General features: G+C 39.9%; 1 long non-coding RNA gene across 4 annotated transcripts in view; it reads left to right on the top strand.

Annotated features, from left to right (window-relative positions):
- LOC128021744 (uncharacterized) overlaps positions 1 to 9,973 on the top strand; it is a 56,068-nt gene extending 46,095 nt beyond the window's left edge. Inside the window, exon 4 of one of the 4 annotated variants that reach the window (XR_008185707.1) lies at positions 9,884 to 9,973. This is a non-coding gene — a long non-coding RNA (uncharacterized LOC128021744). The other 3 variants (XR_008185701.1, XR_008185689.1, XR_008185683.1) reach the window with 3 other exon arrangements.
- The last annotated feature ends 5,746 nt before the right edge of the window (positions 9,974 to 15,719 follow it).

Raw genomic sequence — 15,719 nt, 5'->3', positions numbered from 1 at the left:
CTGTTGCCAATAGGTGGCGCTATGACTATAACTGAATATGGGCATGTAGATCTGTTCAGGTCAAGAGTCTCATCCAACATGTGAAGTTTGGGGCAGATTGGACATTGTATGTCTGAGTTACAGCAACTTCCTTTTTCATGGCGAAACATCGAAATTTGTCAGGCCGCCATGGACACGCCCTTTAACGAAACCTCAAGTCCTTCACAATTTAACATCGCATATGGCTTTAGAATACACTGCCCAAGTTTGGTGTTGATCTGAATAAATCTCTAGGAGGAGTTCGTTAAAGTACAACCCTTGAAAATGGCAAAAACAACACCAATTTTGCAGGGAAAATTCAAAATAACCGACTTCCTGTTGGGATTCGGATTTCGTACCAAGAGACTTTTTTGTAGATATTGGTGAGTTACATATGTATACCGATTTTCGTACATGTACGTGACACGTAGCTCGAGGCGCACTCCATTGAAAGTGTAAAGGTGGCGCTATCGAGCCATTTTGCCACACCCAATGGAATATTGGCCTCCAGATGTGGGCAGGTCAGTACTCTTATCAAACATGTGAAGTTTGGGCAAGATCTGATATTTTATGCCTGAGTTACAACAACTTCTACTCCCATGGCGAGACATCGAACTTTGTCACCGCGCCATGGACACGCCCTTTAACGAAAACTCAAGATCTTCACAATTTAACATTGCACAGGCCTTTAGATTAGACCGACCACAAAAAAGACATTGATGTCATAAAATTTCTAGGAGTAGTTCTTCGAAGCATAAAATATGACACTTCCTGTTGCCAATAGGTGGCGCTATGACTATAACTAAATATGGGCATGTCAATCTGTTTAGGTCAAGAGTCTTATCAAACATGTGAAGTTTGGGGCAGATTGGACATTGTATGTCTGAGTTATAGCAACTTCATTTTTCATGGCGAATCATCGAAATTCGCCAGGCCGCCACGGACACGTCCATTAACGAAAACTCAAAATCTTCGCAATTTAACATCGCAAAGGCCTTTAGATGAGGCATACCAAATTTGGTGTTTATCTGAATAAATCTCTAGGAGGAGTTTGTTAAAATACAACGCATGGAAATGACAAAAATTACACAAAATTTGCTCATAAAATTAAAAATAACCAACTTCCTGTTGGGTTTAGAATTTTGGTCCAAGAGTCTTTTTTGTAGGTATTGGAGAGTTACATGTGTATACCAATTTTCATACATGTACATGAAACGTAGCTCGAGGCGCACACCTTTGAACGTGTATAGGTGGCGCTGTTGAGCCATTTTGCCACACACACTTCTGAAACCCATATCATATGTACATTTCGCCGGTTCTGAGGTGTGTGCAAAGTTTCATGACTTTTTGAGTATGTTTAGGCCCTCAAAAATGCGATTCATTATGGAGAATAATAATAAAAATAATAATAATAATAATAATAATAATTAAAGCTGCAAGCAGCGATGAACGGGCCCTCGCACCCGGGCTCACCGCCATCGTGTGGCTTTAGTAAAAAGGTGAACGTTGAGAAATATGCATTTAAACTCATAAATATAATTGCAATATATCAAAGTTTATTCCATATGTGTGCCAATCTTCCTGTTGCCAGCAGGTGGCGCTATCGTTATAATGGAATATTGGCCTTCAGATGTGTTCAAGCCAGGACCCTTATCACACATGTGAAGTTTGGGCAAGATTGGACATTTTATGCCGGAGTAATAACATCTTTTATTCCCATGGCGAGACATCGAACTTCGTCATGGCGCCATGGACACGCCTTTTAACAAAAACTCAAGATCTTCACAACTAAACATCACACACGTCTTTAGATTAGACTGACCACAAAAAAAGACATTGATGTCATAAAATTTCTAGGAGTAGTTTGTGACAGTGTAAAATGTGTCACTTCCTGTTGCCAATAGGTGGCGCTATGACTATAACTGAATATTGGCATGTAGATCTGTTCAGGTCAAGAGTCTTATCAAACAAGTGAAGTTTGGGGCAGATTGGACATTGTATGTCTGAGTTATAGCACCATCATTTTTCATGGCGAATCATCGAAATTTGTCAGGCCGCCATGGACACGCCCTTTAACGAAACCTCAATTCCTTCGCAATTTAACATCACAAAGGGCTTTAGATTACACTGACCAAGTTTGGTGCTGATCTGAATAAATCTCTAGGAGGAGTTTGTTAAAATACAACCCCTGAAAATGACAAAAACACCACCAATTTTGCAGGGAAAATTAAAAATAACCGACTTCCTGTTTGGATTCGGATTTCGTACCAAGAGACTTTTTTGTAGGTATTGGTGAGTTACATGTGTGTACCAATTTTTGTACATGTACGTGAAACATAGCTCGAGGCGCACTCCGTTGAAAGAGTATAGGTGGCGCTATCGAGCCATTCTGCCACACCCTGTGGAATATTGGCCTGCACATCTGTTCAGGTCAGGACTCTTATCACACATGTGAAGTTTGGGGAAGATCGGACATTTTATGCCTGAGTTATAACATGTTTTATTCCCATGGCGAGACATCGAACATCGTCATGGCGCCATGGATACGCCTTTTAACAAAATCTCAAGATCTTCACAACTGAACATCGCACAGGCCTTTAGACTAGACTGACCTCAAAAAAGACATTGATGTCAAAAAATTTCTAGGAGTAGTTCGTCGCAGTGTAAAATATGTCACTTCCTGTTGCCAATAGGTGGCGCTATGACTAAAACTGAATAGGGGCATGTCAATCTGTTCAGGTTCAGAGTCTTATCAAACATGTGAAGTTTGGGTCAGATTAGACATTGTATGTCTGAGTTATAGCAACTTCATTTTTCATGGCGAATCATCGAAATTCGCCAGGCCGCCACGGACACGAACTTGAACGAAAACTCAAGATCTTCGCAATTTTACATTGCAAAGGCCTTTAGATTAGGCATACCAAATTTGGTGTTGATCTGAATTAATCTCTAGGAGGAGTTTGTTAAAATACAACGCATGGAAATGGCAAAAATGACAAAAAATTTGCTCATAAAATAAAAAATATCTGACTTCCTGTTGGGTTTAGAATTTTGCTCCAAGAGTCTTTTTTGTAGGTCTTGGTGTGTTACATGTGTGTACCGATTTTCATACATGTGCGTGAAACGTAGCTCGAGGCGCACACCGCTGAACGTGTATAGGTGGCGCTATCGAGCCATTTTGCCACGCCCACTTCTGAAACCCATATCAGACGTAAATTTTCGCCAGTTCGGAGGTGTGTGCAAATTTTCCTGACTTTTTGAGTATGTTTAGGCCTTCAAAAAGGCGATTCATTTGGCACCGTAATAATAATAATAATAATAAACGAAGCAGATACAATAGGGTCCTCACACCTTCGGTGCTCGGGCCCTAATAATAATAATTAAAGCTGCAAGCAGCGATGAACGGGCCCTCGCACCCGGGCTCACCGCCATCGTGTGTCTTTAGTAAAAAGGTGAACGTTGAGAAATATGCATTTAATGTCCTAAATATTCGTGGAATATATCAAAGTATGTCCCATATATGTGCCAATCTTACCGTTGCCAGCAGGTGGCGCTATCATTATAATGGAATATTGGCCTTCAGATGTGTTTAGGCCAGGACTCTTATCAAACATGTGAAGTTTGGGGAAGATTGAACATTTTATGCTTGAGTTACAACAACTACTCTTGCTGTGGCAAGACATCAAATTTTGTCATGGCGCCATGGACACACCCTTTAACAAAATCTCAAGATCTCCACAATTTAACACTGCAAAGAACTTTAGATTAGACTGACCAAAATAAAATGTTGATGTCATAAAATTTCCTGGAGTAGTTATTTGCATTGTAAAACATTGACACTTCCTGTTGCCAGCAGGTGGCGCTATGACTATTACTGAATATGGGCATGTAGATCTGTTAAGGGCAGAAGTCTTATCTAACATGTGAAGTTTGAGGCAGATTGGACATTGTATGTCTGAGTTACAGCAGCTTCCTTTTTCATGGCGAAACATCGAAATTTGTCAGGCCGCCATGGACACGCCCTTTAACGAAACCTCAAGATCTTCACAATTAAACATCGCAAAGGACTTAAGATTACACTGACCAAGTTTGGTGTTTATCTGAATAAATCTCTAGGAGGAGTTCGTTAAAGTACAACCCCTGAAATTGGCAAAAACTATGCCAATTTTCCAGAGAAAATACTAAATAACTGATTTCCTGTTGGGATTCGGATTTCGTACCAAGAGACTTTTTTGTAGGTATTGGTGTGTTACATGTGTGTACCGATTTTTGTACATGTACGTGAAACATAGCTCGAGGCGCACTCCGTTGAAAGTGCATATGCACTCCGTTAAAAGTGTATAGGTGGCGCTATCGAGCCATTTTGCCACACTCAATGGAATATTTGCCTTCATATCTGTTCAGGCCAGGACCCTTATCACACATGTGAAGTTTGGGGAAGATCGGACATTTTATGCCTGAGTTATAACATCTTTTATTCCCATGGCGAGACATCGAACTTCGTCACGGCGCCATGGACAGGCCTTTTAACAAAATCTCAAGATCTTCACAACTAAACATCACACAGGTCTTTAGATTAGACTGACCACAAAAAAGACATTGATGTCATAACATTTCTGGAAATAGTTTGTCGCAGTGTAAAATATGTCACTTCCTGTTGCCAATAGGTGGCGCTATGACTATAACTGAATATTGGCATGTAGATTTGTTCAGGTCAAGAGTCTTATCCAACATGTGTAGTTTGGTGCAGATTGGACATTGTATGTCTGAGTTATAGCAACTTCCTTTTTATGGCGAAACATCGAAATTTGTCAGGCCGCCATGGACACGCCCTTTAACGAAACCTCAAGTCCTTCGCAATTTAACATTGCAAATGGATTTAGATTACACTGACCAAGTTTGGTGTTGAACTGAATAAATCTCTAGGAGGAGTTCGTTAAAGTACAACCCCTGAAAATGGCAAAAACAACACCAATTTTGCAGGGAAAATTCAAAATAACCGACTTCCTGTTGGGATTCGGATTTCGTACCAAGAGACTTTTTTGTAGATATTGGTGACTTACATGTGTGTACCAATTTTTGTACATGTACGTGAAACATAGCTCGAGGCACACTCCGTTGAAAGTGTATAGGTGGCGCTATCGAGCCATTCTGCCACACCCGGTGGAATATTGGCCTGCAGATCTGTTCAGGTCAGGACTCTTATCACACACGTGAAGTTTGGGGAAGATCGGACATTTTATGCCTGAGTTATAACATCTTTTATTCACATGGCGAGACATCGAACTTCGCCATGGTGCCGTGAACACGCCTTTTAACGAAAACTCAAGATCTTCACAACTGAACATCGCACAGGCCTTTAGATTAGACTGACCACAAAAAAGACATTGATGTAAAAAAATTTCTAGGAGTAGTTCGTCACAGCGTAAAATATGTCACTTCCTGTTGCCAATAGGTGGCGCTATGACTAAAACTAAATATGGGCATGTCAATCTGTTCAGGTTTGGAGTCTCATCAAACATGTGAAGTTTGGGGCAGATTGGACATTGTATGTCTGAGTTATAGCAACTTCATTTTTCATGGCGAATCATCGAAATTCGCCAGGCCGCCACGGACACGCCCTTCGACGAAAACTCAAGATCTTCGCAATTTAACATCGCAAAGGCCTTTAGATTAGGCATACCAAATTTGGTGTTGATTTGAAGAAATCTCTAGGAGGAGTTCGTTAAAATACAACACTTGGAAATGACCAAAATTACACAAAATTTGCTCATAATATTAAAAATAACCGACTTCCTGTTGGGTTTAGAATTTTGCTCCAAGAGTCTTTTTTGTAGGTATTGGTGTGTTACATATGTGTGCCAATTTTCGTGCATGTACGTGAAACATAGCTCGAAGGCTGTTGATTTTCTTCGTATAGGTGGCGCTGTCGAGCCATTTTGCCACTCCCTCTTCTGAATCCTATATCAGACGAAAATTTTCACCAGGTTTGACGCGTGTGCAAAGTTTCATGACTTTTTGAGCATGTTAAAGCCCTCAAAAATGCGATTCATTCGGGAGAAGAAGAAGAAGAAGAAGAAGAAGAAGAAGAAGAAGAATTAAAGCTGCAAGCAGCGATGAACGGGCCCTCGCACCCGGGCTCACCGCCATCGTGTGGCTTTAGTAAAAAGGTGAACGTTGAGAAATATGCATTTAATGTCTTAAATATAAGTGGAATATATCAAAGTATATCCCATATATGTGCCAATCTTACCGTTGCCAGCAGGTGGTGCTATCATTATAATGGAATATTGGCCTTCAGATGTGTTCAGGCCAGGACTCTTATCAAACATGTGAAGTTTGGGGAAGACTGAACATTTTATACTTGAGTTACAACAACTTCTCTTGCTGTGGCAAGACATCAAATTTTGTCATGGCGCCATGGAAACGCCCTTTAACAAAAACTCAAGATCTCCAAAAGTTAACATTGCACAGGCATTTAGATTAGACTGACCACAAAATATATGTTAATCTCAAAAAAATAATAGGAGTAGTTTGTCGCAGCGTAAAACATGTCACTTCCTGTTGCCAATAGGTGGCGCTATGACTATAACTGAATGTGGGCATGTAAAACTGTTAAGGGCAGAAGTTTTATCTAACATGTGAAGTTTGGGGCAGATTGGACATTGTATGTCTGAGTTACAGCAACTTCCTTTTTCATGGCGAAACATCGAAATTTGTCAGGCCACCATGGACACGCCCTTTAACGAAATCTAAAGATCTTCGCAATTTAACATCGCAAAGGGCTTAAGATTACACTGACCAGGTTTGGTGTTGATCTGAATAAATCTCTAGGAGGAGTTCGTTAAAGTACAACCCCTGAAAATGGCAAAAACAACGCCAGTTTTGCAGAGAAAATTCTAAATAACCGACTTCCTGTTGAGATTCGGATTTCGTACCAAGAGACTTTTTTGTAGGTATTGGTGTGTTACATGTGTATACCGATTTTTGTACATGTACGTGAAACATAGCTCGAGGCGCACTCTGTTGAAAGTGTATAGGTGGCGCTATCGAGCCATTTTGCCACACCTGATGGAATTTTGGCCTTCAGATGTGTTCAGGCCAGGACTCTTATCACACATGTGAAGTTTGGGGAAGATCGGACATTTTATGCCTGAGTTATAACATCTTTTATTCCCATGGCGAGACATCGAACTTCGTGACAGCGCCATGGACACGCCTTTTAACGAAAACTCAAGATCTTCACAACTTAACATCGCACAGGCCTTTAGATTAGACTGACCACAAAAAATACATTGATGTCATAAAATTTCTAGGAGTAGTTCATCGCAGTGTAAAATATGTCACTTCCTGTTGCCAATAGGTGGCGCTATGACTATAACTGAATATGGGCATGTCAATCTGTTCAGGTCAGGAGTCTCATCAAACTTGTGAAGTTTGGGGCAGATTGGTCATTGTATGTCTGAGTTATAGCAACTTCCTGTTTCATGGCGAATCATCGAAATTCGCCAGGCCACCACGGACACGCCCATTAACGAAAACTCAAAAGCTTCGCAATTTAACATCGCAAAGGCCTTCAGATTAGGCATACCAAATTTGGTGTTGATCTGAATGAATCTCTAGGAGGAGTTCGTTAAAATACAACGCATGGAAATGACAAAAATGACACAAAATTTGCTCATAATATTAGTAATAACCGACTTCCTGTTGGGTTTCGGATTTTGCTCCAAGAGACTTTTTTGTAGGTATTGGAGAGTTACATGTGTATACCGATTTTCATACATGTACATGAAACGTAGCTCGAGGCGCACACCGTTGAACGTGTATAGGTGGCGCTGTTGAGCCATTTTGCCACACCCACTTCTGAAACCCATATCAGACGTAAATTTTCGCCAGTTCTGAGGTGTGTGCAAAGTTTCATGACTTTTCGAGCATGTTTAGGCCCTCAAAAATGCGATTCATTTTGGAGAAGAATAATAATAATAATAATAATAATAATAATAATAATAATAATAATAAACGGAGCAATTCCAAGAGGGTCCTCACACCATCGGTGCTCGGGCCCTAATTAAAGCTGCAAGCAGCGATGTACGGGCCCTCGCACCCGGGCTCACCGCCAGCGAGTGGCTTTAGTAAAAAGGTGAACGGTGAGAAATATGCATCTAAAGTCATAAATATAAGTGGAATATATCAAAGTTTACTCCGTATATGTGCCAATCTCCCTGTTGGCAGCAGATGGCGCTATCATTATAATGGAAAATTGGCCTTCAGATGTGTTCAGGCCAGGACTCTTATCGAACATGTGAAGTTTGGGGAAGATCGAACATTTTATGCCTGAGTTACAACAACCTCTCTTGCTGTGGCGAGACATCAAATTTTGTCATGGCGCCATGGACACGTACTTTAACAAAAACTCAAGATCTCCACAATTTAACATTGCACTGGCCTTTAGATTAGACTTACCACAAAAAATACATTAATGTCAAAACATTTCTAGGAGTAGTTTGTCGCAGCGTAAAACATGACACTTCCTGTTGCCAGCAGGTGGCGCTATGAATATAATGGAATATGGGCATGTAGATCTGTTAAGGGTAGAAATCTTATCTACCATGTGAAGTTTGGGGCAGACTGTACATTGTATGTCTGAGTTACAGCAACTTCCTTTTTCATGGCGAAACATCACATTTTATCAGGCCGCCATGGACACGCCCTTTAAAGAAACCTCAAGATCTTCGCAATTTAACATCGCAAAGGCCTTAAGATTTAACTGACCAAGTTTGGTGTTGATCTGAATAAATCTCTAGGAGGAGTTCGTTAAAGTACAACCCCTGAAAATGGCAAAAACAACGCCAATTTTGCAGAGAAAATTCTAAATAACCGACTTCCTGTTGGGATTCGGATTTCGTACCAGGATACTTTTTTGTAGGTATTGGTGTGTTACATATGTATACCGATTTTTGTACATGTACGTGAAACATAGCTCGAAGCGCACTCCGTTGAAAGTGTATAGGTGGCGCTATCGAGCCATTTTGCCACACCTGATGGAATATTGGCCTTCAGATGTGTTCAGGCCAGGACTCTTATCACACATGTGAAGTTTGGGGAAGATCGGACATTTTATGCCTGAGTTATAACATCTTTTATTCCCATGGCGAGACATCGAACTTTGTGACGGCGCCATGGACACGCCTTTTAACGAAAACTCAAGATCTTCACAACTTAACATCGCACAGGCCTTTAGATTAGACTGACCACAGAAAAGACATTGATGTCATAAAATTTCTAGGAGTAGTTCATCGCAGGGTAAAATATGTCACTTCCTGTTGCCAATAGGTGGCGCTATGACTATAACTGAATATGCGCATGTCAATATGTTCAGGTTCAGAGTCTCATCAAACATGTGAAGTTTGGGGCAGATTGGACATTGTATGTCTGAGTTATAGCAACTTCATTTTTCATGGCGAATCATCGAAATTCGCCAGGCCGCCATGGACACGCCCTTCGACGAAAACTCAAGATCTTCGCAATTTAACATCGCAAAGGCCTTTAGATTAGGCATACCAAATTTGGTGTTGATTTGAAGAAATCTCTAGGAGGAGTTCGTTAAAATACAACACATGGAAATGACCAAAATTACACAAAATTTGCTCATAATATCAAAAATAACTGACTTCCTGTTGGGTTTAGAATTTTGCTCCAAGAGTCTTTTTTGTAGGTATTGGTGTGTTACATATGTGTGCCAATTTTCGTGCATGTACGTGAAACATAGCCGGAAGGCTGTTGATTTTCTTAGTATAGGTGGCGCTGTCGAGCTATTTTGCCACACCCTCTTCTGAATCCTATATCAGACGAAAATTTTCACCAGGTTTGACGCGTGTGCAAAGTTTCATGACTTTTTGAGCATGTTAAAGCCCTCAAAAATGCGATTCATTCGGGAAAAGAAGAAGAAGAATAATAATTAAAGCTGCAAGCAGCGATGAACGGGCCCTCGCACCCGGGCTCACCGCCAGCGAGTGGCTTTAGTTAAAAGGTGAACGGTGAGAAATATGCGTTTAAACTCATAAATATAAGTAGAATATATCAATGTTTATTCCATATATGTGCCAATCTTCCTGTTGCCAGCAGGTGGCACTATCATTATAATGGAATATTGGCCTTCAGATGTGTTCAGGGCAGGACTTTTATCGAACATGTGAGGTTTGGGGAGGATTGGACATTTTATGCCTGAGTTACAACAACTTCTCTTGCTGTGGCGAGACATCAAAATTTGTCATGGCTCCATGTACACGCCCTTTAACAAAAACTCAAGATCTCCACAAGTTAACATTGCACAGGCCTTTAGATTAGACTGAATACAAAAAATACTTTAATCTCAAAAAAATTCTTGGAGTAGTTTGTCGCAGCGTAAAACATGTCACTTCCTGTTGCCAGCAGGTGGCGCTATGACTATAACTGAAAATTGGCATGTAGATCTGTTAAGGGCAGAAGTCTTATCTAACATGTGAAGTTTGGGGCAGATTGGACATTGTATGTCTGAGTTACAGCAACGTCCTTTTTCATGGTGAAACATCAAAATTTGGCAGGCCGCCATGGACACGCCCTTTAACGAAACCTCAAGATCTTCGCAATTTTACATCACAAAGGCCTTTAGATTACATTGAAGAAGTTTGGTGTTGATCTGAATAAATCTCTAGGAGGAGTTCGTTAAAGTACAACCCCTGAAAATGGCAAAAACAACACCAATTTTGAAGGGAAAATTCTAAATAACCGACTTCCTGTTGGGATCCGGATTTCGTACCAAGAGACTTTTTTGTAGGTATTGGAGTGTTACATGTGTGTACCAATTTTTGTACATGTACGTGAAACATAGCTCGAGGCGCACTCCGTTTAAAGTGTATAGGTGGCGCTATCGAGCCATTCTGCCACACCCGGTGGAATATTGGCCGGCAGATCTGTTCAGGCCAGGACTCTTATCACACATGTGAAGTTTGGGGAAGATCGGACATTTTATGCCTGAGTTATAACATCTTTTATTCCCATGGCGAGACATCGAACTTCGTTGCGGCGCCATGAACAAGCCTTTTAACGAAAATTCAAGATCTTCACAACTGAACATGGCACAGGCCTTTAGATTAGACTGACCACAAAAAAGACATTGATGTCATAAAATTTGTAGGAGTAGTTCGTCGCAGCGTAAAATGTCACTTCCTGTTGCCAATAGGTGGCGCTATGACTATAACTGAATATGGGCATGTCAATCTGTTCAGGTTCGGAGTCTCATCAAACATGTGATGTTTGGGGCAGATTGGACATTGTATGTGTGAGTTATAGCAACTTCATTTTTCATGGCGAATCATCGAAATTCGCCAGGCCGCCACAGACACGCCCTTCAACGAAAACTCAAGATCTTCGCAATTTAACATCGCAAAGCCCTTTAGATTAGGCATACCAAATTTGGTGTTGATTTGAAGAAATCTCTAGGAGGAGTTCGTTAAAATACAACACATGGAAATGACCAAAATTACACAAAAAATGCTCATAATATTAAAAATAACCGACTTCCTGTTGGGTTTAGAATTTCGCTCCAAGAGTCTTTTTTGTAGGTATTGGTGTGTTACATATGTGTGCCAATTTTCGTGCATGTACGTGAAACATAGCTTGAAGGCTGTTGATTTTCTTGGTATAGGTGGCGCTGTCGAGCAATTTTGACACACCCTCTTCTGAATCCTATATCACAAGAAAATTTTCACCAGGTTTGATGCGTGTGCAAAGTTTCATGACTTTTTGAGCATGTTAAAGCCCTCAAAAATGCGATTCATTTGGGAGAAGAAGAAGAAGAAGAATAATAATAATAATAATAATAATAATAAATATAGCTGCAAGCAGCGATGTCGGGCTCAAGCCATCAGTGCAACGCCACCCCGGTGGCATCAGGATAACTGTGCCCAGCGGGCATAAGCATTTACAGTAACCCTCTGACAATCAGTTTTAAGGGATGCGGCAGTTAAAGGGTTAATCCGACCAATCTAGACTTTGAAATCACATACACAGAACAATATATATAACTTTAGTAACACTTTATATTTATAAAAAATGTATAAGGTGTGCATTGTAGCTGACACCTATATGAACACATTACAATTGCTTTGTGACTGCAAGTCTTTCTTCTCAAATGCTATTGAGCTTCAAATTTGCATTTGAGCCCATGTGAAAAAGTTGCATAATTTACATATGACTTACAGTTTGTTGTAATAAATATCAAACATTCAATTTAATTGTGCATTATAGCTGTCACCTAGATGAACAATTACAGTTGTTTTTATGACTGTAAGTCATTCTCTTCAAATGCTACTGACGTTAGAAAAGTGTATAACAATATCACATGTAACTTAAGAGACCGGCCCTAAATTTGAGACTCTAGAAAGTCCAATGTCAAGACAACTTTATGCCTGTTTTATTTTCTTTAGTTTTCTTTTCTCTGTGCCGGATTGCTGATGTCCTATACCCAGGCATAGATGTCCATCCATCAATTACGAACATTCAGCCGCAAACATGAGGTGTGAGCGGTCGTGAGCGCGGATGGGAGAATGGCGCATGTTTTTTTTTTTTTTTTTTTTTTTTTGAGCAACTGGGATGGTGCCCCCTCTGGGAGTTGGTGCCCTACGAAGACTGCATACTATGTTATACTGCATAATGTTAACAAATTAGACATTATTTTACAGTGTTACCAAATCCTTAAATAATTTATTAGTGTTTTGTAATGATTTTAATGACCTATAAGCATTTGTGAAATAGTTTTGCTTGCATTGCAGCTTTATCTGTCAGTTGAAGAGTTTTACTGTTACATCCATGAGATTAATAAATGTCATGTCACGTCACAGGTTGTCATAGGTCAGTATCAAATGAGTTTGAAATTATTATTTGCAGCACAAATAAGGATTCTTAGGATGTTTTTAAATCCCTAAAACTGTCAGAAAAGGATAAGGCCTAAGAGATTTCTTAACCTGTAATGAAAGGAAAAAACACCACCATTAGCAACAACAAAAACAATAACAATTTAAAATACAGATTTTTTTTTTCCTGATTATTAAAGGGATGATTAGGTCTCTCTCTCTCTCTCTCTCTCTCTCTCTCTGCCAGACAGCCCCTCCCTACAATCCACACACACTGTCAGTCACCAAACATTCACAGTCACCAACCCCCTCACACTCCCCCTCCCTCTCCCCCTCCCTTTCCTCACACAGACAGAGTGGCCAGAGTGAGATCATGTCAGTTGAGAAGTCTGACAGTTTTTTAATTTTCTGTTATCCATACAGTGTTGTAAAGTCGTGAAACTATGCATATTTCCTCAGAATGATTTGATCTTTGTATGAAAAAATGCTTTGAAGTGTTTGGAAGCTGCAATTTAAACATACAAGACAATTAATGTTTCCCTTTTTACTGTCATTTCAAAAAATCACCACGACAAAACCGTTCAAGCTAACCAAAATCCGTTCGCAATTTAAGTTCCTCAATGTTTTTTCTTCATGTTGACAAAGTTTGGTGTGTATAGTGTACTTCCCCTGTGAGGAGTATGCATTAATTCACAACTGTAAAATCTCAAAAATACACATTCAAATCAAAATAGCCGACTTCCTGTTGGTCGTAGCTGATGACTGTGAATTAGAAAGTTGTCCGTCTTGAAAAGAACAATTTATGTACCAAGTTTGGTGTCTGTAGCTAAAACTAACCCCCCCACTTTTGACAAAAGGTGGCGCTATAGAGTGCCTCCTTCACGCCCTTTTAAAAGCTTTTGCCATTGTCTAGCTATCACTAATACTGATATGTGTTTTGAGTTTCATGTAAATCTGAGCTAGTTATCTGCCTAAAAATCACCAGAACAGAACATTCAAGTTTGACACGTTGCCATAGCAACACTATATTAGATATAAATATCCCCACAACAGATTTTCTTCGGCCGTGTTTTGTCATTATTCTGATGAAGTTTGAAGCAAATCAAGTAAAAATAAGATGCTGAATTCAAAGCGTTTTGAAAATGATTCACTTCCTGCTGCCAGTTGGTGGCGCTATAACTTTGACTCCTAATAGTCACATATATATGATCGGTATCATACAATGAACAAACCAATTAAGTTTGATCAAATTCAGGAAATGTATGTGGATGTTATTAGACAATTCCTGTTTCTCATTTCTCGCCATAATTTCAACGCCTCGCCACGGGCAAACCGTTCGAGATATCAAAAATCTCTTCGCAATTTAGCATCCCCAATGTCTTGAGATCGTGTTCACCGAGTTTGGTGGTGAACGGGTGGAGTTCCTCAGAGGAGTATATCAAATTCCAGAGCATGTGTTTTTCATAAAACCCTAAATAGCCGACTTCCTGTTGGGCGGAGCTTATGACATGCAGTGTGAAAGTTGTTTGGTTTGATGAGTTATATATATGTACCAAGTTTCATATGTATACGTGCAAGTATGCATCATATATGGCCCTCAGTACTACAGGGGGCGCTGTAGAGCCTCTGTGCCACGCCCGTGTATCAGACTCTGCCCGGCCCTAATGGCCGCAGGTTCCAAGGTGTGTGGCAATTTTCAAGAGTTTTTGAGCATGTTAAGGGCCCCAAAAGCCCCCGAAACCTTGAAGAAAAAAAATAATAATAATAATAATAACAAATAATCCTAAGGAAAACAATAGGGCTCTCGCCCTCCAGGCTTGAGCCCTAATAATAATAAACAAAGCAGATACAAGAGGGTCCTCACACCATCGGTGCTCGGGCCCTAATAAATATAGCTGCAAGCAGCGATGGCGGGCTCAAGCCACCAATGCCATCACCACCCCGGTGGCATCAGGTAAACTGTGCCCAGCGGGCACATGCATTCACAATATCCCTCTGGCAGTGAGGTTTTAAAGGATAGAGGGGAGCGTAGAGGGGAGCGTGCATTTGCAGTGGCTGGGCCACGACTCTGGAATACCCTGCCTTTAGAGATCAGACTGGCCCCTTCCTTGTCTATTTTTAAATCTTTGCTAAAAACTTTTTTATTTTCCTTAGTGTACTGACTACTGTGTTATGCTACATTTTGAAATGGGTGGTTTTAAATTTTTTGTATGGTCTATTTTTATGTATGTGTAATATTCTTGCTCTTATGTTAAAGCACTTTGGTCAGCCAGGAGGCTGTTGTAAATGCGCTATACAAATAAATTGAACTTGAACTTGAACTTGAACTTGATATGGCAGTTAAAGGGTTAATCCGAATCATCTAGACTTTAAAATCACATTCACAGAACAATATATATATATATATATATATATAACTTTAGTAACACTTTACAATAAGATTTCATTTATAAACATTATGTTAACATGAACAATATTTATATAGCATTCATTCATGTCAGTTAATATTCCAAACTTAAACATTAAAACATTGTTTTATTGTGATTTTTTTCCAAGCACATTTTACCAATTCCAAACCATATCAATCTTAATAACTACCATTATTTTTTATTTAATCATTTATGAGTGCTATACAATAGTCCAGGAAAGCTGGAAGAGAAAAACAGGTCAAGAAGAACTGACAAAAGAATTGCAAAAGAATTAGGAATTAATGTGAAGATTAATTTTTAGTCAATTCTGCAAGACAGACTTTCAGGAAAGGAGGTGGAATAAAAATGAGCTCCTAAATCTTAATCCCGGATTCTGGAA

This window comes from Carassius gibelio, chromosome A2, assembly GCF_023724105.1.
Source record: "Carassius gibelio isolate Cgi1373 ecotype wild population from Czech Republic chromosome A2, carGib1.2-hapl.c, whole genome shotgun sequence".
Lineage (NCBI taxonomy): Eukaryota > Metazoa > Chordata > Actinopteri > Cypriniformes > Cyprinidae > Carassius > Carassius gibelio.
The sequence above is the reverse complement of the archived record's forward strand: the minus strand, read 5'-3'. Positions and strand labels throughout refer to the sequence as shown.